Below are 8,104 nucleotides of genomic sequence, written 5' to 3'. Positions count from 1 at the left end.
TATTTCCAATACTATGTCGAATAAAAGTGACAAAAGTGAACACATCCTTAATTTGTTTTGTTCTTGACATTAGAATAAAATATTTCAATCTTTCAGGTTTGCTGGGAAGGTAGCAGAGTAGGAGGACCCTAAGTTTGCTTTGTACCACAGATATACTTAGATAACCCTCACAGCAGAAAACAGAAAACAACCCAAAGACTGGCAGAACAAATGTCATAATTTAAGGTAGAGAAGAGACCACATTGGTAGGAGGATAATGACTTCTGGGAACAAAACGGACTGATTTAAAAATCAGTGGGCAAAGCTTTGAGAGCCCAGATGGCATTAGGAAGCCAGGTTCTCACACTTAATGAAACAACACTACAAACAGTCCTTGCAGATATAGTGTAGAGCAAGCGTTTGAAAGATGTCAGGAGGTGGGGGAGGAAGAGTGATTTTCTCATCTCAGAGCATGGCCCAGAAAGACAGGGATCACAAGGAGACCCCTTCAGAAACAAAGGAGGTATCAGGTGCCATTGACCTCTCCCAATCCCAACATAAACAATGGCCTCTTGTAGGAAACAGTGCTGTGCCTAAACTGCTTACTTAACTTACTTACAACAAGCCCCCCCACTAATGCATCACCTTTGATGCCACCCTCCAATCCATGTTCCCCTTAGTCCCTGCACTGCAAGCCCCTGACTCAAAACACCAGCACAAACCATGCTAACACCATATCTCCTGATTTACATGTTTTGTGGGACCTCAATTCTAGCAGCAGTGGTGCAGGTCTCATTTCCCAAGCAAACCAGCACACATTTTGCTAAAACATGCCCCACCCCTACTGGGGAACAACCGTTGCCTACAAGTTGGCAAAGTGGGCTTCTGAAGATCATTGGACTAAAGAGAAAATGATGCCAAGATTCAAAGGCAAAGCACACACAACACACATAAGGAGACACTTCCTGAAGCACCCAGGTCCTGGGGAACAGGAGACACTGCACCACAGGGAGCTAACGACAGGATCTCTTTTCCATAGACTATTTTCATTAACAGCAAAATAGCCAACTTTCCTAACACACAGAAATAGACACAGAAAAGTTAGACAAAATGAGGGCATAGAGGAAAATCTCCCAAATGAAAGAACAGGACAAAACCACAGCAAGAGACCAAAGCAAAATGGAAATAAGTAATATGCTTGAGAGATGATTTAAAGTAATTATTATAAAGATATTCAGAAGACCTGGGAAAAGAGTAGAGGATATCAGTAAGACTCTTCAAAACAAGTTTTTTAAAGATTTTCTTTATTTATTTGTCATAGAGAGAGAGAGAGAGAAAGAGAGCACAAACGGGAGGGTTAGACAGAGGGAATAGCAGGTTCCTGCTGAGCAGGGAGCCCAATGTGGGACTCGATCCCAGGATCCTGGGACCATGACCTGAGCCAAAGGCAGACACTTAACAAACTGAGTCACCTGGGCACCCCTATCACTGATACTCTTAACACAGAAATAAAAAATAAAAACAATCAGAGATAAAGAACACAATAAAGGAAATTAAAAATACATTTTGGTTTCTTTGTTTTTTGTTTCAGAAGTGGAATTTAGATAATTCATCACTTACATATGACACCGGGTGCTCATCAAAACAACTGCCTTCCTTAATAACCACCACCAATTTAACAAATCCCCCTACTGCCTCACCTGTACCACTCACCAGTTTGTTTTCTGCCTTTAAGAGCTGTCCACTTCCTGTCCTACCTCAGATTCAAATGTATCATTTGAAAGAACCAAAAGAACCAAAAACATGTGCCAAAGAGTTAAAAAGTGTTCTTACCCCTAAAGCTCAGGGATTGATGTGGAACATATCACAAATGGACTAATGAACTGTGAAGAGACTACAAACTGGCCCCAGTGCATGGGAATGAGTGAGTCCAGAATTTTCACTCCTAACCTCACCATCTGTGAGACATCATCAAACATAAAATGAAGCCAAGCTCCTCTCCCATGTGGGTCACTGCTATGACACCAGAAACTTTTGCTTTCTGTCACTTTTCTCTAAACAGCAGTGAGGTTTGCAAATGCAAAATATATCGTGCCAGTTCCTATTTGATATCCTTCAATAATTCATCATTTGTCTTAATGTAAAATCCAAAAATCCTTATAGGGTTTTTAATGACCTGCAAGAACTAGCTCTTGCCTTTCTTTCCAAACTCATCTCTTTCCTCCATCCCCATTCCTCAGGTTTCTTCTCTTGACATGCCTGCCGTGCTCTCTACCTGGGATTCTACTTCCATCCTTATTCTCCTCATCTGTAAAGTGTATGTTAAAGTACAACATAAACATAGAAAGCTTTCCTAACCCTCTATGTTGATTCAGACCTTATTGGTCAATGTAAATGCACCAGCTTATACTTTATTGTTTCACAGCAAATATCACAAATAGACATAAATCCATTATTCCTTTTATAAGTCATTACATAACTCTGTCTCCCTCAAAACTAGAGGCTCCATTCAGGCAAAATCTTCCTGGTCATTTCTTTACAATTGTGTCCCTGGGCAATCCAGACTGCAGCAAGAGGACTGGCATATATAAAGGGCTTGAAAATATTTGTGGAATTAATGAATGCGATAATAAGCAGGAGTAGCAGATAATAAATACTGGCTGAATAAAAGAAATTTTGATTCCTTTCTTCCTACCTTCTTCACCTCTTATCTTTTCCCTTCCCCTCTCTGTCCTTCCCTTCCTTTTTCCCCTCTCCTCTGCTCTTGCTTTCTGTCTTTTGTCTTTCTCTCTCTTGCCTTCTCCCTTTCTCTCCTTCCCTCTCCATCTGTCCCTCTCTCTCCACTTATTCCTCCCTCCCTCTATCATCCTCCTTCCCATCCTTCCTTCCTTTCCTAGGATTTATTAAACAGAAAACATTAAAAAGTCTAAATTCCTGTAGATAAATCTTTGGCACTTCAAAAATCCTTTGTCCTTGTCATGAGGAGATAATTTAGGTCAACAATAATTTATATATCTTTTCATTTTTTTCATTTATTTATTCCACAAACATTTAATAAGCCCCAGCAGCACCATGAATTGAATCTATAAGGCCAGTTTCCTACCAGTACTTAAAAGATGTATAACTTTCTATACATATGCTTTATGAACTCAGGAGAAATTCTCCTATAAAATCTGAAAATAATGTGTAAAATAATCATGTCCTCGAATCATATGATTAGATTCTCACCAGAAGATGAAAGAAAGTGCCAAAAGATAAAAATGCCCCCAGAATGATTTGATAGAGGCTATTTGTCTTCTGAACAGTTGTTGGCAAGGGGCTATGAACAAACTTTTTCATTATGGCTTATGGAACTCAACATAGTACCAAGGATGACATTTGAGTTTGCAGGCTCTGAACCTGGCACTCACATGTTACCAAACTTAATCCATTACATATTCTGTGCTAATTTTCCTTACCTGACCAAAAACAAACAAACAAACAAACAAACAAACAAACAAACAAAACCCTCCCCTTCACTCTTATTCTGTAGATATTATTTTTTTTTCCATTTCTTTTCTAACAGCCTCTTTGAATTCTTGATTCCTTAAGCTGCAGATAACAGGGTTCAGCAGTGGGGTGACCACATTGTAGAAGACAGAAATGATCTTGTTGATTTCAGGTGACAGGTGGTCATTGGGGCGGACATACATGGAGATCATGGTCCCATAGAAGATAATGACAACAGTCAAATGGGAACCACATGTGGAAAAGGTCTTTATCAGGCCAGAGGCTGAAGGAATTCTCCGTATGGTGGATGCAATGAAAACATAGGATACAAGCGTAAGAAGAAAGCAAATGCACAGCACTACAATTGACAGGATAAAGATGACCATCCTGGTGATATACACACTGGAACATGAGAGCTGCATGAGGGGGGGAAGGTCACAGAAGAAGTGATTGATCTGGTTAGGACCACGGTCATCAAACTTGGAAGTCATTAGGGAGGGCAGAAATCCTGTGCCAACACCTGTCAACCAGGAGATTGCCACCAACTTGGTACAGATCTCAGGACTCATCAGGAAAGAGTAGTGGAATGGGCTGCAGATGGCCGGATATTTGTCATAGGCCATCATGGCCAGAATAAAGCATTCAGTAGCCCCCCAAAACACAAAGAAGTAAAGCTGTGCCATCCATACAGGTGGGGAAGGAAATGGCTTTGCCTTGGGAGAACAAGTTGGCTAAAAGAGGGGGCACAATAGTGGATGTATACCAGATCTCTAGAAAGGAAAGGTATTTGAGAAATATCTTCATATGTGAGTGCAGTCGCTGATTTTGGCTCACCAGTGCAATAATGACAACATTCCCTGTGACCATGAAAAAGTAGATGAACAGGAAAATGTCTGTCATTCAAGATATTTCTGGAATCCTAGCAGCTGAAACTCAGTGACACTGGACATATTTGGGGGCTTCATTACCTGTGGAAGAGAAAATATTTTGAAAAAACACTGTACACAAGCCATCCAAATATAGCTACTGATGTTTAACAGTTCAGAGACTAATTTTTTAAATACTTTAGATCTGGGGCGCCTGGATGGCTCACTCATTGTGTCTTCCTTCCGCTCAGGTCATTATCCCAATGTCCTGGGATCGAGCCCCGCATCGGGCTCCCTGCTCAGCGGGAAGCCTGCTTCTCTCTCTCCCACTCCCCCTGCTTGTGTTCCCTTTCTCACTGTGTCTCTTTCTGTCAAATATAAACAAAATCTTTAAAAATAAATAAATAAATAATAAATAAATAAACAAATAAATAGTTTAGATCTTTGTGTACAACTCTTTATAGGAACAAATGCATAATTTCACCTTGGTTTTATCAGAAAATATTTTGATATTACAAGCTGAAAGTGGATGTTATAGCTTGGAAAAAACTTCAGCAAAATCCGCGTGTGTTCTCTGAAGTTTAGAAGTCTCAGGTCCAAAGATTAAAAAGAAAATACAACTCTGATGGAAACCAAACTTGGAAACTAAGAATAATAACAATTCTTTTAAAATCAGGCTTATATGAAAGCAATGACTTTCTTTTCTTACATATGGGTTCTGTCTGATAAACAGACATAGCATATCTCTTATAAAATTTTAGGAAAATTTATTCATTCTCTTCTCAAACAGTAATTATGGATACTTTGTGTTCTCTCTTGTTCTCTCTCTCTCTCTCTCCCTCTCTCTCTCTCTCTCGTGTGTGTGTGTGTGTGTGTGTGTGTGTGAGTCTTTGTGCTAAACTAATCTGTACTTCCATCAGCATCCTTTCTTGCACAGTTGGATACCATGCTCTGCCACTGAACACATCCTGTAGATATTCAACATGTCATCTTTCTTTGCTTCCTTTCATTTATTTTAAAAGCTAGTCCTGATTAAAGGCAACATCCACCTGCAATACCTGAGCTTCTCTGCAATAAAGGAGATGAGACACACACACAATGTTGTCATTTTAAAATTCATAACTAATAACACCAGTGTGTCTTTAGTGCTGTGGAATCTTTTGTTCATCTCTCTTCCTCAGTGATGATTTCATGTTTTTCTCTTTTAGAAGCCTCCAACACTTCCCTATCTATCTATACCTTCAACAAAAGACACTTTTTTTTCTGAAGAAAAAAAAACCCTGAAATCCTCCAATGGGAATATCCAGATACTCAGGCATCTAAATTCCCCACCTACCATCTTCCATTCCTCTGCATCTGCTTCCTACATCTTACTCCAAATAAAAAGTTTATTCTTGGATTAAGGCAAGTCCCTACACACATGCTTTAGTTCCTACACCCTCCTACATAGTGGATGTTTTTGCAGGTATTACAATTTCTTACTCCCCTGAATTAACAATGGTCCCTATCTGCTAGATCATTTCCTCAACATGTAAACAGGTTGATTTTCTCTCCCTTTAAAAAGATAGAACAGGGACACTTGGGTGACTCAGCTGGTTAAGTGTCTGCCTTCAGCTCAGTTCATGATCCCAGGTCCTGGGATCGAGTCCTGTATCAGGCTCCCTGCTCAGCAGGGAGGTTGCTTCTCTCTCTGCCTGCCACCCTCCCACTCAGGCTCTCTCTCTCTCTCTCTCTCTCTCACACACACACACAAATAAATAAATAAATAAAATCTTTAAAAAATAAAAAAAATTAAAAAAAGACAGAACATTGGAGGAATTAAGATGTTGGAGGAATAGGGAGACCCTAAGCTTACCTCATCCCTCAAACACAGCTAGATAAATGTCAGATAATATTGAAAATGCAAGAAATCAATCTGAAGACTGAAAGAACAAAACTGCACAACTAGAGGTAGAAATACAGCCACATTATGGAAAGTAGGAGCTGCAGAAAGTTGATTTGGGGAAGAAAAGAACTGTGGATGCTGTGAAGAAGAGGGAGTCCTGATCATGAAGGGAGGAGCAAGAGAGAAAGAGAAAGATAGAGAAAGAGCAAAAGTACATGCAGAGAATTGCACAAGAAAAAAATTTTCCCCAAAACATTGACTGGGAAAAGGAGAGGGGTTGGCTATACCAAGTTTTCATAAGGAGAAGAGTGCAAATTCTGAAGTTTTGGAGGTCCATGCTATCACCAGGGTCATGCCTGGAGGGCTTGGTGGTGTTCTTTTGGGGAAGAGGGCAGAGACCCAGGAGCAGGCAGGTGGTCTGAGGATCCCATGGGTCACAGAGGAAGAAACTGTCCCACCACTTGGAGTACATTTGGGACTGGGAGCACAGCCTCTCTGGGGATGAAAGAACTGGCAGCACCACTGTGATGCCTTGTTCACTAGCATAGGAACAAAGACACCAGCTGAGGGCAGAAAAGCTTGGTGTTGGCTTTTTGCTACACTTTATCATAAAGTTTGAACCACTGTGTAGTCACAGAAATGATTTCTGGGACAAACCTGCACTGGTCAGAGTACAGAGAGACACTCCTCCAGAGGATCAGCACAGGCCCACACCACGCAGATCTCTAAAATTTGGAGTCATAAAACCCAGCCACAAGCCTGAGATAAAACACAAGGGTACTGTGCCACTTGGCAGGTGGACAGCTCAGATACAGGCAGGGTGAAAACAGGAATCTAGCAGAAGCCAAAGATACGAGAGAGGTGATAGTTGGCTCTTCTGTGGGGGTTTCCTGAAGAGTGGCAGGCTGGAACTCCCAGCTCCAGGGACAAGAGAAGTGGGCAATGCATTTTCCTTCCCACCCATCAACACTGACTGACTTCAGCGAGCAAAGCAATGCCACCTAGTGGAAGCCAGAGCTGCTTGCAACAAGCCCCGACTCCCTGTGCAATATAGGTGCATCTCCACCAGGGCAAGTCCACCTGAGAATCAGACAGCAGGCCCCACCCTCAGAACACCAGCACAAACCCCTCACACACACCAATTCTACTGATCATAGAGTGCTACAAGCTTTAGCTATAGGTGAAATAGGATCTACTGTCCTATTTTATTATTTTACTTTATTTTATTTTTTACCTCTTCTTAATATAATGGTTACTTTCAGGAGCAGGAATGCAACAGACTTTCCTAACAATCACACAAAAAAACAGTGACCCAGACAAAATGACAAGACTACAGGAATTCACCTCAAAAGAAAGAAGAGGAAGAAGTAACGGCCAGGGATTTAATCAATAGAGATACAAGTAAGATGTCTGAACCAGAATTTAAAACACTAATAATAAAGATGGGCTTGAGAAAAGCATAGAAGACACTAGAGAATACCTTATTGCAAAGATAAATGAACTAAAAACTACACAAGTTGAAATTAAAATGCTATAACCAAACGGATGGAATGAGAATGAGGATGGACAAGCAGAGGAATGAATCAGTGATATAGACGATAACAATAAAGAAAATAAAAAGCTGAAAAGAAGAGGGGAAGTAAGGTATTGGATCACAAATCTACCTTAGTTCCCTAAGGTAGACTTAGGGAACTCAGTTACTACTTAAAGCATAATGACATTCATCTCATAGGATTCCCAGAACAAAAAGAGAAAGGAAAAAGAGCAGAAGGTTTATGTGAGTAAACTATAGCTGAAAACTTCCCTAATCTGGGGAAAGAATGGAAATCAAAATCCAAGAACCACAGAGAACTCTCATTAAATTAAAAAAAAAGCCAGTCTTCAC

At 40.5% G+C, this 8,104-nt stretch overlaps 1 pseudogene; it reads right to left on the bottom strand.

The window, feature by feature from the left end:
- Window positions 1–3,486: 3,486 nt before the first annotated feature.
- Window positions 3,487–4,433, bottom strand: LOC112818281 (olfactory receptor 11L1-like; annotated as a pseudogene).
- Window positions 4,434–8,104: the final 3,671 nt, after the last annotated feature.

The sequence above is a fragment of the Callorhinus ursinus genome, unplaced genomic scaffold (genome assembly GCF_003265705.2).
Source record: "Callorhinus ursinus isolate GAN/ISIS: 27379988/994484 unplaced genomic scaffold, GSC_fseal_2.0 scaffold331, whole genome shotgun sequence".
Classification (NCBI taxonomy): domain Eukaryota; kingdom Metazoa; phylum Chordata; class Mammalia; order Carnivora; family Otariidae; genus Callorhinus; species Callorhinus ursinus.
The sequence above is the reverse complement of the archived record's forward strand: the minus strand, read 5'-3'. Positions and strand labels throughout refer to the sequence as shown.